The 15,339-nt window shown below is 43.2% G+C and overlaps 1 protein-coding gene across 1 annotated transcript in view; it reads left to right on the forward strand.

Annotated features, from left to right (window-relative positions):
- The first annotated feature begins 387 nt into the window (after positions 1-387).
- far1 (fatty acyl CoA reductase 1) overlaps positions 388-15,339 on the forward strand; it is a 94,985-nt gene continuing 80,033 nt past the window's right edge. The window contains exon 1 of the mRNA XM_060928307.1: positions 388-509. The gene's annotated coding sequence lies outside the window, so the exon portion shown is untranslated. The remainder of the gene's footprint in view (positions 510-15,339) is intronic.

A 15,339-nucleotide genomic window follows, 5' to 3' on the forward strand; every position in this document is an offset into this window, starting at 1 on the left:
GACTTGTCCAGGGTGTACCCCGCCTTTCGCCCGTAGTCAGCTGGGATAGGCTCCAGCTTGCCTGCGACCCTGTAGAAGGATAAAGCGGCTACAGATAATGAGATGAGATATTATTATATCATAAAATGTAATATAATTCTTTAGAAATGTTTTGACAATAGAAAAATGTTATATAATAAATTTGTATTTTATTATTTTATTATATATTTTTTTTAAATTGATGTTTTCAGCAGCAATAGCAATGTTTGTTTGTTTGTTTGTTTGTTAGACTTTTCGGGGTGGTATGTATATGCGATGACGTGACGTCACCACGTGCTTTGATTTCCATTGCCTGGCAACCCGGCGCTGCTCTGAAGCTAAGCTAAGCTAACGCTGGCTGTCGGTGAGGCAGCGCGCCGCGGGTGAGAGAGAGAGAGGAGAGAGAGTGTGTGTGTTGGTGCTGAAGCGGATCTGTGCCGGTGGGGCTGTGTGTAAGCGCCGGAGCCCGGGCTGTGTGTTGGATATCTGAGGTAAGCGGCGGCTCTGTGTCCTCCTGCGCGACACTTTTCCGTGTTAGTGGGGTTTTTGCTCGATGTTAGTGAGAGAGAGAGAGAGAGAGAGAGTGTTAGCTCCGTTAGCTGTAGCGCAGTGGTGCAGTGAGAAACCGACGCCTCTCTGCTGCTACTGCACACACACACACACACACACACTCAGGTTCTACTCAAAGTTTATTTCTGAAAGATTTTAGTGAAAATAAATGCAGTAAAGACGCACTGACTGCAGGGCGAGTGGAAACAAGTCGTGTGCTGAAAGTCTGCATTAATTTACCTCAGAAAGTGAAGTGTGTTCAGTGTGGAAGAGTTTCCTTCACACTTACTGTCTCGCTGAGTACTGACTTCATCAGCTGGAGGTGAGACACATCGAAAGAAACCATCTCGCTGAGCACTGACTTCATCAGCTGGAGGTGAGACACATCGAAAGAAACGGTCTCGCCGAGTACTGACTGCGTCGGCCGGAGGTGAGATGGATCAAAAGAAACCGTCTCACCGAGTACTGACTTCATCAGCTGGAGGTGAGACAGATCGAAAGAAACCGTCTCTCTGAGTACTGATTTCGTCAGCCGGAGGCAAGACGGGTCAAAAGAAACCGTCTCGCCGAGTGCCGGCTTCGTCGGCCAGAGGCGAGACGGGATGAAAGGAACCGTCTCGCCGAGTGCCGGCTTTGTCGGCCAGAGGCGAGACGGGTCGAAAGGAACCATTTCGCCTAGTGCTGGCTTGGTCGGCCGGAGGAGAGATGGGTCGAAAGGAACCGTCTCGCCGAGTACTGGCTTGATCGGCCGGAGGCGCGACGGGTCGAAAGGAACCGTCTCGCCGAGTACTGGCTTGATCGGCCGGAGGCGCGACGGGTCGAAAGGAACCGTCTCGCCGAGTACTGGCTTGATCGGCCGGAGGCGCGACGGGTCTACAGGAACCGTCTCACAGAGTACTGGCTTGATCGGCCGGAGGCGCGACGGGTCGAAAGGAACCGTCTCGCCGAGTACTGACTTGATCGGCCGGAGGCGCAACGGGTCGAAAGGAACCGTCTCGCCGAGTACTGGCTTGATCGGCCGGAGGCGAGACGGGTCTAAAGGAACCGTCTCGCAGAGTACTGGCTTGGTCGGCCGGAGGCGAGACGGGTCTACAGGAACCGTCTCGCCGAGTACTGGCTTGGTCGGCCGGAGGCGAGACGGGTCTACAGGAACCGTCTCGCCGAGTACTGGCTTGGTCGGCCGGAGGCGCGACGGGTCTACAGGAACCGTCTCGCCGAGTACTGGCTTGGTCGGCCGGAGGCGCGACGGGTCTACAGGAACCGTCTCGCCGAGTACTGGCTTGGTCGGCCGGAGGCGCGACGGGTCTACAGGAACCGTCTCGCCGAGTACTGGCTTGGTCGGCCGGAGGCGCGACGGGTCTACAGGAACCGTCTCGCCGAGTACTGGCTTGGTCGGCCGGAGGCGCGACGGGTCTACAGGAACCGTCTCGCCGAGTACTGGCTTGGTCGGCCGGAGGCGAAACGGGTCTAAAGGAACGGTCTCGCCGAGTACTGACTGCGTCGGCCGGAGGTGAGACAGATCAAAAGAAACCGTCTTACCAAGTACTGACTTCATCAGCTGGAGGTGAGACAGATTGAAAGAAACCGTCTCGCTGAGTACTGATTTCGTCAGCCGGAGGCAAGACGGGTCAAAAGAAACCGTCTCGCCGAGTGCCGGCTTCGTCGGCCAGAGGCGAGACGGGATGAAAGGAACCGTCTCGCCGAGTGCCGGCTTTGTCGGCCAGAGGCGAGACGGGTCGAAAGGAACCATTTCGCCTAGTGCTGGCTTGGTCGGCCGGAGGAGAGATGGGTCGAAAGGAACCGTCTCGCCGAGTACTGGCTTGATCGGCCGGAGGCGCGACGGGTCGAAAGGAACCGTCTCGCCGAGTACTGGCTTGATCGGCCGGAGGCGCGACGGGTCGAAAGGAACCGTCTCGCCGAGTACTGGCTTGATCGACCGGAGGCGCGACGGGTCGAAAGGAACCGTCTCGCCGAGTACTGGCTTGGTCGGCCGGAGGCGAGACGGGTCTAAAGGAACCGTCTCGCAGAGTCCTGGCTTGGTCGGCCGGAGGCGCGACGGGGCGAAAGGAACCGTCTCGTCGAGCACTGGCTTGGTCGGCCGGAGGCGCGACGGGGCGAAAGGAACCGTCTCGCCGAGCACTGGCTTGGTCGGCCGGAGGCGCGACGGGGCGAAAGGAACCGCCTCGCCGAGCACTGGCTTGGTCGGCCGGAGGCGCGACGGGGCGAAAGGAACCGCCTCGCCGAGCACTGGCTTGGTCGGCCGGAGGCGCGACGGGGCGAAAGGAACCGCCTCGCCGAGCACTGGCTTGGTCGGCCGGAGGCGCGACGGGGCGAAAGGAACCGTCTCGCCGAGCACTGGCTTGGTCGGCCGGAGGCGCGACGGGGCGAAAGGAACCGTCTCGCCGAGCACTGGCTTGGTCGGCCGGAGGCGCGACGGGGCGAAAGGAACAGTCTCGCCGAGCACTGGCTTGGTCGGCCGGAGGCGCGACGGGGCGAAAGGAACAGTCTCGCCGAGCACTGGCTTCTTCAGCTGGCTATGAGACAGATAGAAAGAAACCGTCTCACCGAGTCCTAACTTCGTCAGCCAAAGGTGCGACGGGTAGAAAGAAAGCATCTCAGCGAGTACTGGCTTTGTTGGCCGGAGGCAAGACGGGTAGAAAAAAAACGTCTCACTGAGTGCTAACTTCTTAAGCTGGATGCGAGACACATCAAAAGAAACCGTCTTGCTGAGTACTGTCTTTGTCAGCTGGACGTGAGACAGATCAAAAGAAACAGAGTACTGGCTTCGTCAGCTGGAGGCGAGACAGGTAGAAATAAACCGTCTCACTGATCCCTGGCGTAAAGCACAGCCTGCCATTTTACTGAGAAAACATCATACGTACCTGAGGCTGAGATTGTTTGCAACCGAGTCGCCTTCTGTAAATGTTAAGTGTTTCTTTAAAAAGTCACCATATCAACTATTATACATTTACAGTGGCATGCAAAAGTTTGGGCACCCTTGCTGAAAATGTCTGTTACTGTGAATAGTTAAGTGAGCAGAAGATGAACTGATCACCAAAAGGCATAAAGGTCAAGATGAGACATTTCTTTTCAGTGTTTTCTGCAAGATGTGTGAATTATTTTTGTTTTGTCCAAATGGAGAGTGAAAAAAGAAAAGGAACACCATGCGAAAGTTTGGGCACCCCAATACATTTGAGTTCTCAGGTAACTTTTAGCAAGGTTCCAGACCTTAATTAGCTTATTGAGCTGTGGCTTGTTCAAATTCTTCGTTAGGAAAGGTCAGATGGTGCAGATTTCAAAGCTGTACAAATTCTCTGACTCCTCAAACTTTGTCCCAAAAATCAACAGCCATGGGCTCCTCTAAGCAACTCCCTCGCATTCTGAATAATAAAATAATTGATGCTCACAAAGCAGGAGAAGGCTACAAGAACGTAGCAAAGTGTTTTCAGGTAGCTGTTTCCTCAGATCGTAATGTTATTAAGAAATGGCAGTTAATAGAAACAGTGGAGATCAAGCTGAGGTCTGGAAGATGAAGAAAACTTTCTGAAAGACCTGCTCGTTGGATTGCTAGAAAGGCACATAAAAACCCTGTTTGACTGCAGAAGACCTTCAGAAAGATTTAGCAGACCCTGGAGTGGTGGTGCACTGTTCTACTATGCAGCGACACCTGAACAAATATGACCTTCATGGAAGAGTCATCAGAAGAAAACCGTTCCTGCGTCCTAGCCACAAAATCCAGCGTCTGAAGTTTGCAAATGAACGTCTAAATAAGCCTGATGCATTTTGGAAACGAGTCCTGTGGACTGATGAAATCAAAATAGAACTTTTTGGCCACAATGTGCAAAGGTATGTTTGGAGAAAAAAGGGTGCCAAATTCCAGGAAAAGAACACCTCTCCGACTCTGAAGCATGGGTGTGGATCGATCATGCTTTGGGGTTGTGTTGCAGCCAGTGGCACAGGGCACATTTCATTGGTCGAGGGAAGCATGGATTCGAATAAATACCAGCAAATTCTGGAAACAAATATCACACCATCTGTAAAAAAGTTGAAGTTAAAAAGAGGACGGGTCCTGTTTTTGTTTAAACTGCACTTTTTTAATAATATGTTTATTATTAGTCTTAAATTATCTGGAGCGTCCGTTGCACAATTTCCTGTGTATGAGCTGTTACTATAGAAACAGTAACGTAAGAGAACGAATGAATCCGCAGGTTTTTTTCTAGAAAAATTTAGTATGAGGGCGGTCACCATGGCAAGGGAGCGAAGCGGGGGGGGGATGGTGCCGGTTGTCCCCCCCCGCCGTGCAAAGCCTTTGAAAAATGCTCCAATGGGACATTCTGAGGCTATCTGAGAGGGAAATTGTAACAAATTGTCTGTCAACATTGAAAAAGAAAGAAGTAATCTTCTTCTGCCCCGGACAGTCTTCGGCTTTCTTCCGTTTCGTGCCGCGGGATGACATCTTTAAATGCTCAAGTGTCATCAAAAACAACTCGCGCACTACTTCTGTCAAAAGCTCCCGCGCCGGTGGGTGAAAGGTCATTCAGTCTCGAGAAATCTTGCTCTACAAGTCAGCTGACCTTGTATGTAACCCATGTCAAATCTCGCGAGAGCAGCCGCGACAACTAAGCATGGCGCCTCAGTCTGGAAACCGCCAATTCGGATTGTTTTTGCATCGTCTGCTGGTGTATCTACTATGATTGGAATATTTTTGGAGCAATTATAACGTATTTGATGATCAGACACATTGTCATGTAGTGTTGCTGGGATGTTTTCACAGAGTCGGTAAGGGGGCGCACGCCGAGAGTAAGAGGGCGCAGCGCCCCTGTTCCCCCATTTAGACGAAAGCCTGAATCCGTATTAATGTATCGCTCACGTTACAGCCGGGACTAACTACGTTCCGAAAATATGAAAAATAAAGCACCTTCTGTTCTGATAACATCGTTTAAAATGCAGTGCATTTTTCTGACACCATGATAAGCTTATTTATTAATGAAAAAAATTTAATAAAATTACAAACTTCTTAGAAGCAGCTGATTTTGATGTAAACAAAAAAATTGCACTTTGGCCTAAACTTTTTAACCTTTTCACCATTAAATGTGTGTTTATTATAAAAATGTTGAAATAATATATAAAATCAGATATTTATAAATAAATATTAACTATATTTTTTTCGCGGTCCGGTTTCCATCAAATCCTGCGCTCTGATTGGCTGGCGAGCGGGCCCGTATCCTATGATACGGACCCAGTTACGGACCCCGGTTATGGACCTCTGGCAACTCGCTCGTTCACAACAACAAACATAGTAGCATTTTTTGTCAACATTTATCTTTTTTTATAAGATTTATTTATAAGATTATCAAAAATAGCATTAATTTTACAGCATGGATAGCGATAACGACAGTGTTCACAGCGAAAGCGAGTTTTACTACCCTGAGGAAGAAGAAATAAAAGAGAACATTTCAGGAGAAAGCTAAAAACCTCTAACTGTTGCTAACGCCGAGCAAAAACATGGCTGAATCCTGAATGACTCAATTTTGTATAAATAGGGGACTACATAGGCGGCAAAATGTAGTTTTTTTCCTGCCATGGAAGTGCACTTGTATACCGAGGAGGAAGCCATTTGCATTACAGCCGTGAATGAGGATTCAAAATGGCGCCTCGGTTCGGTTTTCCCTTTCGGGCGCTCTCGTTTTCTGTTAGAATTTGGTAAAGAAAAAAATAAATATATTATTTACCAGCTTAAGGTCGGTCCGTATGGTGAAATACCGTGACCTCGGCCTTGAATACTGACCTCGGCCCAAAGGGCCTCGCTCAATACTTTCAAGACCTCGGTCACAGTATTTCACCATACGGACCGACCTTAAGCTGGTAAATAACCATATATGTTAAATAAATGTGTAAAGTCTATATATTTTTATATTTTTAAAAATAAACAAATATTTAATGGTGAAAAAGTTAAATAGTTCAGGCCAAAGTGCAATATTTTTTTTTACATCAAAATCAGCTTTTTTTTTTTGCATTAAACTTTTTTTTTCAACACATGAAAAATAAAACAAAAAAAAAATAAAAATTAAAGACTGTGTAATGTGACTGAATTGTTAGCAGTTTGTTCACACAATTATATGACACGCATCAGACAAATATGTTTGAGAATCATGAGCGAATATTTTTATCACATCCTCATCCCTTTTTGTTCCTCTCCTCTCCTCTCCTCTCCTCAGACCTTGATTCGGGCCTTGAATTCAGCCCTTTATCATTTATTAAAGGTGTTTTTTATTTCTAATCTCATCCAGTATCCTATAAACCATCCCTCTGGAGTACAGTATCTGTTTATCATCGGCACCGTCAGGCTCAATTCCCAAGAGCCTCCTCTCAGGGCAGTGCGAGCATACGGAGCATTCATTATTCACACGTCTGGACGTGAATCTCCAGAGCCGATTTGTGTCTGCCGTACTCGACTGGTGTGTGTCAGACGAGTCCCTGAAACGTCCTGCACGATGTACGTTTCCGTTCCTCGTGTCCAACAAGGTAATGACTTGTGGCGAGGCGACTCCAGAGGTTTGACCTGATTAAAAGCGTGTGTTTAACACCGGTGTGGCTGCAGAGAGAGAAGATGACTCGGCCAGCTCACTCTCAGAAACGCTGAGTGGCTTTTTGGATGAGAATCACGCTGCGCTACACGAACTCGACTCCTTCTGTAAAATCACCTGCGAAGAGTCCGGCTTGTTATGAGTCACGTTTCTGTTTCAGTGGTAACCTTGATATGATTAATTCTTCAAGCAGTTTTCATCACCGTCTCAAAGATTAGAGTTTTTTTTTTTAATCTCTTAGGCTGTTCAAGTTACAGAAAATTATTAATATACACTCACCAGTCACTTCATTCGGAACACCCATTCGGCCCACCTGCAGTTCTCTAATCAGCCGATCCCTCGACAGCAGTACGATGCATCAAATCACGCAGATACAAATCAAGAGCTTCAGTTAAAGGAGAACTGAAGTCATTTTTAAACTTGCTTTATTTCTTAATTACCGTGTTATTCAATTACGTTTTTGGTTTTAGTAACCTTATATCGTGACTCGTATTGGCAACTAATTGCAATTAAATATTATACTTATCGGCCTATTCGGTTTTTAGCCGTGTTGAATTTAGTTCGTTTGGTCCACGGCAGGCGTCTCTTATCCGCGTGATCTTCACGAGGCTTGTGAGAGACTTCGAAACGTCAAGTGTCAGCCAGGTGTCAGTGCCGCCATTTTGAAAACTGTTTTCCAAACGAAGTATTGCACAAAAACGAGTTTAAATGACGATTACTGCCGACTTTCTTCAAACTTTCCTGATTGCTATCAAAACAAACAAAACTTCCGGCTTGATTACATCAGCATTCGAAAGAGGGCGCGCGCGTCTTTTGACAACGTTGGCAGATGTTGGCCACTTTGATTTCCGCTGTACGTTTTACTTCCATCCTATGATGCCTCGCACAGGTCTCAACGAATCTCGTTTACGGCCGTCGCTTTGACATATGGACTGATTTATTACAGAGCATATTTCAAACACTCATATCTTGCTATAGCAGTGACAAAATAGCGATCAAAAATGCATTCCGATATTTAATAAAATGAGAGAAATATAATTTTGATAATAAAAAAAATTGCCTTCAGTTCCCCTTTAATATTCATAATGTTCAAATATCAGAATGGGAAAACTTGTGATCTCAAAGGGGTCATTCCATGCCAAATCAACAAGAGGTTATGCTCGACCATCTCAGATTTCAATGAAATTTGGAGGGCCCAGAGATACTATTAAAAGAAGTTAATCCCCAAAACTTGAGCTTCCTATCACCAATAGTTTCAGAGATACAGGGATTTGAATTTTTCGATTTTTTTGTTTTTTGCTCAAAACATACATATTTCAAAGTGTAATATAATCTTTATTATGCAAGATAGAAACCTAAAATTTTGCACAGAGAGACTCAATGTCTTGTACTACAAGCTTCAACTTAGAATTTCAATGGTCATTGTATATTAGATGGTGATTTTAACAAGGAAATTAAAAAGACAAATTTGACGCCTCACCGAATCCAGGGACACGTCGGCCGAAACGAATCCGAGATAATCGCAAAAGAAGCATTTTTTTTTCGAAATTTGTGATTTTTGTTTTTTTCCATTATGTGCAAGTTGAGATCTTGAAGAATGCAATCAGTATTTCAGATAATAGATTTTGTTGGAAAAGCATACATTTTTTGTTGCAAATTGTCTCGTTTTTGTCAGGACTGTAGCCTGCTGGGGGGTGTGGGTAAATTACCATATGGGCCATTCACATGATGATTTAAGTCTTTTGTTTTTTTTTTCGCGAATCAGCTGTATGATACGAGCTGAGCTCGTGGCTACTTAAGCTGCATACAGGCGTGTGATTTCACTATGGAATGAGGAAGCTAAACAGAGCGCAGAGGAGCTGAAACACCGCAAAGCAAACAGACACACGGTATTTACATCGGAGATGACCATTTCTAGCAAAAAAACCCAACCAAAAGGAAGCTAGGATTACATTCCATCGGAGGCATTGGTGTGTGCAAGGCAACGTTTCTCTTTCTGATGGGTTTGAGTTTATTAATCTAAGGCTGTGTGGTTATTTTTGCATGTAACGGAGAGTGTTGTGGTTTGGTTAAGCCTAGGTCACAATCGGACGTACGATTTTTTGGCTGTGTGATTTTTGGCGTTTCCCAAATCGCTGTGTTTTTTTTTTTTTTTGTTCGTGGAGAAAGACGCACGTTGGCCGTAAGTTTGTCTTGCAACCTGAAAAAAACGTAAGCGCCCGTAGAGTTTGTTTGACGTGACAAAGAACCTCTGCGGCCGGTCTGCGGCTCGAAAATCAGCACGTCACACGCACGCCCTCATGCGTTTCACACGCGCCCTCCGTGCGTTTCTTGCGTTTTTTGCATGTAGACCGGCCGTAGGAGCGCGTACGGCCAGTTGTGACCGAGGCTTTACATGAAACTAGCGTTGTGTTAGTTGTGTCATCATCGTGCTATCTTTCTTTCTTACGGTGTGAGTAATTTTTCAACCACAAAACGTTAAAGTATACTTTAGGACTTATTTTTGTACTTCATAATTGTGTTGGGCATACTTTGCATGGAAGGAAAATTGACGTGGTGATCTTTGTTTACATGAAAGTAGCGTCGTGCTAGCTCATAGGGGTAGAGCTTTCCTTAATATCATGCAGATGAGCACCATTATGTGCCCGCCCTGCACCCAGAGTAGCTGAGATGGAAAACTTTGAGGGCGATTTTCTCCCTTTTCTGTTTTAAGAGGTATGCACTTTCAAAAGGCCACACATTCTTCAAATATTGTCAGATCTCCACATGGAAGGCATCATTGGAAAGCTTAGAAACTGTACTTTCTGAATCTGTCAATAACTCAAAATGCCCCCGGGCGGACATGTGTCCCTGGATTCTGGATTTGGGCACAAATTTGCATTTTTTGCATTTTTAACTCATTCTGGAAGCTTGCCTGTGGCAGTAATGCTTAAACTAAGAATGTTATTCAAATCTACACAGAAATATCTACCAATTTCGGTTTTACCAAGTCTCCACTATTCCTAGTTTGTCTGTAATAGGGTTTTGAAATTCGCCGATTTCTAAAACATGCCATTTTCAGTAGCAAGAAATCCAATGTGGAATAGCAGTTAGGAACTTGTACATTTTTTTTTCAGTAATCCCCAAGACCCATATTTTATATTTCCAAATTTTTTGTTCTGTGTCTCTCAAGTATTTTTTAAACTACAGGGGTTTAAAAAATCCATTTTCACCAAATTCGAATTTTTGATATATTTTCATATAACTGATATTTGAGGGTTAATAAATGCTTCAATAAGGCTCAAGTAGGTTAGGAGACATGTTTCTTCCTCAATTTTAAATAAAATTTCAATTAATGCTCAGTATTAATTATTTGTAAATTGATTTTAATCTAAGACTGTGTAACATTAGCAATCAATGACCAGCTATTGTGTACCAGTCAACAGCCAGCCTTATCAATATCAACACAGCACAATAGGTGACCTTTGATACCAGAACAGGTGGCTCATATCTTATAGTTTTAGAGTCTGTAAACTGCATACTTGTTCAGATAACATTATATTGCTTGGATTATATTAAATATATTGTAATGCAGAGCACTGAGAAAATTTACCAATGTTATTAACTGAATGTGTTTCTTTTGCAAGGATTGGATATTTTGAATAGTTGACTAGGGAATTTAATTGTAGTTGCTTTCAATTTGAGATCAGTATAAATGAGTTTGTTCTTAGACATCTAGAAATGGCTGAACTTCCTCCCTGTTCTATAGGAATTGGACTAAAGAAAGATTCTGACTGCCATAAACTAACATACACTGAAAAAAAATGGCCTGTTAAATTAACACAAAAAAATCTTGTACATCGGTTGCACTTATTAAAATTATATCCACTAAGACCAATTAAGTCATGTTCTGTTGACAGAACATGACTTAATTGGTCTTAGTGGATATGATTTTAATAAGTGCAACCGATGTACAAGATTTTTTTGTGTTAATTTAACAGGCCATTTTTTCAGTGTACAACAGAAATTGTAAGTTAAATACACTCTCTCAGTATAGTTTGGAGCAAATTTCATTAATTAAACAGAGAACTGAACTTGAGAACATTTCAAGCACAGACACAGTATGTCTGCATCATGAGAAACTGTTTCTGATGAAATATGAAGAGCTACAGAAAAGTTGTTGTGATCCATATGAAAGGCACAAGAAAAAAGTTAAAACAGAATTGCGTTCAATTCTTCCTGAAACAGCAGATTCACTTTCAAAACTGATAAATAAAAATATTAAACCCAGACAAAAATTGTGTTCTAAATGTTCACAGAGAGTGAAAGAACATTTAAGCCAAGCAGATTCAGCAGGTTCTACAGAATCAGAATAACACTACGTTCAGACTGCAACCTGAAACGACCCATATCCGATTTGTTGTGAAATCCGATTTTTTTGTTAGGCCGTTCACATTACCAATTATATGAGACTTGTATGCGATCTCCAATATGAACGGAAAACGACCCAAAAGTGTCCCGCATGCACAAATTGACACGTAATAAGCACATCTACGTAATACGTAAACAAAAAAAAGCGCACTCTTCAAGTTTAATGATTTCTTTTTTTGTTTGTTTGTTTAATTATCTGGTTAGTGTTAAAGTGTGAGGTCTCGTGTGTGTTTTTGTTTCTGAACTGAAATGAAAACGTGTAGCCTGGTAACGAGGGTTGACTCCTAAATGTGTCTCTAATTTCTATATAAGTGCACTACATGTCAGGGCTCGAAATGAACTTTTTTTCTTTGTGTCCCCCAGTGGTCCCGAATTCTGTGTTGTATTGTCCCGAATGGAAGCAATAGTGTCCCCATTTTTTTCCTCTCTGAAATAACCAGTGGTTAATATTATCATATGAAGTTACTATTATATTTGTAACTATGTGATTTTGAACCCTTTATATCATTTTTACAATAAGTCACAAGACACAAGCGACACATGTCCTATACATCATCTACTTCAAAATTACAGTTATTGCATTTTCAGTTTATTAAACTTTGGCGATCTCACTGTATGAATAGATACCCGTTTATTTAAAGGGGCCAACTAGCTCATTCAGAAAATGTTTCAACTCACTACATCTGCAGTACACTTTAGTTGAAAATAAGACCCCTTTTATGTTCATTTCATCTACTTATACAGTGGTGCTTGAAAGTTTGTGAACCCTTTAGAATTTTCTATATTTCTGCATAAATATGGCCTAAAACATCTTCAGATTTTCACACAAGTCCTAAAAGTAGAAAAAGAGAACCCAGTTAAACAAATGAGACAAAAATATTATACTTGGTCATTTATTTATTGAGGAAAATGATCCAATATGACATATCTGTGAGTGGCAAAAGTATGTGAACCTCTAGGATTAGCAGTTAATTTGAAGGTGAAATTAGAGTCAGGTGTTTTCAATCAATGGGATAACAGTTAGGTGTGAGTGGGCACTCTGTTTTATTTAAAGAACAGGGATCTATCAAAGTCTGATCTTCACAACACACGTTTGTGGAAGTGTATCATGGCATGAACAAAGGAGATTTCTGAGGACCTCAGAAAAAGCGTTGTTGATGCTCATCAGGCTGGAAAAGGTTACAAAGCCATCTCTAAAGAGTTTGGACTCCACCAATCCACAGTCAGACAGATTGTGTACAAATGGAGGAAATTCAAAACCATTGTTACCCTCCCCAGGAATGGTCAACCAACAAAGATCACTCCAAGAGCAAGGCGTGTAATAGTCTGCGAGGTCACAATGGACCCCAGGGTAACTTCTAAGCAACTGAAGGCCTCTCTCACATTGGCTAATGTTAATGTTCATGAGTCCACCATCAGGAGAACACTGAACAACAATGGTGTGCATGGCAGGGTTGCAAGGAGAAAGCCACTGCTCTCCAAAAAGAACATTGCTGCTCGTCTGCAGTTTGCTAAAGAGCATGTGGACAAGCCAGAAGGCTATTGGAAAAATGTTTTGTGGATGGATGAGACCAAAATAGAACTTTTTGGTTTAAATGAGAAGCGTTATGTTTGGAGAAAGGAAAACACTGCATTCCAGCATAAGAACCTTATCCCATCTGTGAAACATGGTGGTGGTAGTATCATGGTTTGGGCCTGTTTTGCTGCATCTGGGCCAGGACGGCTTGCCATCATTGATGGAACAATGAATTCTGAATTATACCAGCAAATTCTAAAGGAAAATGTCAGGACATCTGTCCATGAACTGAATCTCAAGAGAAGGTGGGTCATGCAGCAAGACAACGACCCTAAACACACAAGTTGTTCTACCAAAGAATGGTTAAAGAAGAATAAAGTTAATGTTTTGGAATGGCCAAATCAAAGTCCTGATCTTAATCCAATGGAAATGTTGTGGAAGGACCTGAAGCGAGCAGTTCATGTGAGGAAACCTACCAACATCCCCGAGTTGAAGCTGTTCTGTACGGAGGAATGGGCTAAAATTCCTCCAAGCTGGCGTGCAGGACTGATCAACAGTTACCGCAAACGTTTAGTTGTAGTTATTGCTGCACAAGGGGGTCACACCAGATACTGAAAGCAAAGGTTCACATACTTTTGCCACTCACAGATATGTAATATTGGATCATTTTCCTCAATAAATAAATGACCAAGTATAATATTTTTGTCTCATTTGTTTAACTGGGTTCTCTTTATCTACTTTTAGGACTTGTGTGAAAATCTGATGATGTTTTAGGTCATATTTATGCAGAAATATAGAAAATTCTAAAGGGTTCACAAACTTTCAAGCACCACTGTACCTTGAATATCTGTTGGTACTTATAAGGCCAACTTATAATTTTCACCATTACCGTTATCCATTTTTATGAACTTTCCGTTATCCATTACCGTTATCCATTTTTATGAACTTTCCGTTATCCATTTTATGAACTTTTGCTGCCGAAACGTGGGTGCAAATGTTAGCAACATCAGCATAGTGGCAGGTCCGAGCCTAGTTGTGCTGCTGACTGACTAAACTTTCTGAACTAGAAAGACACCAAGAAAACTCACTTATTCTGTTGAACGGTATCTTCCGCCAATATCATCCACATCATTCCTGTTGTATTTTATAACGTGTCTAACAGTGTTCATTAAGTTCATTCAGTTGCTAGCGTTGCCTGCAGACCAGGCGATGACACTTTGGATCCTGAAGGTCCCGGAGACGTTATGTCTGGGCTTTCAGTTTCTTCCCCGCGGTCGGTCCGCTTCAACCACTTCAGCATTTTTGTTCTGGCAAGAGTCAGCGCAGCGTGTGCGGTAGCAATTCCATTCCAAGTCCATATAATGCGGACACCGGCCGAAGATTCTAGAACAGAATGCGCTGCTCTGTAGCCTACGGATGCAGGTGCATCGAAAGTGTAGCTAATATGTATTTTTCACTGTTAATGTTTTAAAATTAAAATTGACAAATTAGGTGAATGTCTACGTATGTGTTACGGCTTTGTAGATAATATTAATGTAGAACTTTTTTTCTAGATCTATTTTTTTCCATTGTCCCGGGATTGTCCCAGATATGATAATTTTGTGTCCCGATGACATTTTTTATGGTCCCCGGGACGTCGGGACACCGTTAGTTTCGAGCGCTGCTACATGTTACTAGGAAGTAATGGATTTTTAAACTCTATATAGTGCACTCGAGCTTCAGTAGGCAGTCATTTGGGATACGGCCGCTGTATTACCAAACTCTTAATTCAGGCTTAATAATTTGCACATATTTATTTCGTCATATTAATAAACTTTTTCTACATTTTTATAAATATTTATTTAGATTGTTTATAGCCAGCTGAATTCTGCAACTTCTCTCAGCGCTGGCTCAAGGTGCAGAAACACCAGTGCAGTTTGTTATGGAGATGAGGCGAGACCTTTTTGTGGCGGCGGCGGAACTCACACAATAATCTGATTAATGTGGGCAGCAGACTAATGAGACCGAAGGTGTCAAATTACTGGAAATTTCCAGAACAATCTTATAATCTTGTAATACTGGATGGTTTAAAGTGCCATTCCACCATTGGATGTATTCTTTGGCAAAAAATACAATATATTTTGACAACATATATAAATGGTATCACTAGATAGAGAAATCTTTTAGCTTCAAAATGATATATCAAACATAATTTTTTGACAACGACAAGTATATTAATTTTGCGACCAAAGTCACCTACCCTTTTAATTTCCGCGCGTG

Source organism: Neoarius graeffei, chromosome 8 (genome assembly GCF_027579695.1).
Source record: "Neoarius graeffei isolate fNeoGra1 chromosome 8, fNeoGra1.pri, whole genome shotgun sequence".
NCBI classification, from domain to species: Eukaryota; Metazoa; Chordata; class Actinopteri; order Siluriformes; family Ariidae; genus Neoarius; species Neoarius graeffei.